We start from the raw sequence: 304 nt of genomic DNA, 5'->3' as shown, positions 1-304 counted from the left end.
AATCCCATGGCCGGCTCTCGGCGCGGGGTGCGCGCATGCGCGCGACGGCGTCCAGCTCGGGCAGGGGCAGGCGAGCAGCACGCAGGCGCGGGAAGCCCGCCCCGCCCCCCCCCAAGCGGGGCTCCGGCCGCAGCGCTCCTGCCATGCCGGCCCGGCCCGGCCCAGCCCACACCCCCGCGGGACCGGGGGAGGGGGCAGAGCGTTCACTTACGGACTCCCCCCATTCTAACGGGGTCCCTCGAGGTGAAGGCAACGTTGTTGTCTTAAGCGCCTTGCACAATAAACCCAGCAGCACCAACATGGC

This window comes from Platalea leucorodia, assembly GCF_965183815.1.
Source record: "Platalea leucorodia genome assembly, chromosome: W".
In the NCBI taxonomy this organism is placed as follows: domain Eukaryota; kingdom Metazoa; phylum Chordata; class Aves; order Pelecaniformes; family Threskiornithidae; genus Platalea; species Platalea leucorodia.
This window is presented reverse-complemented; position numbering follows the sequence as displayed.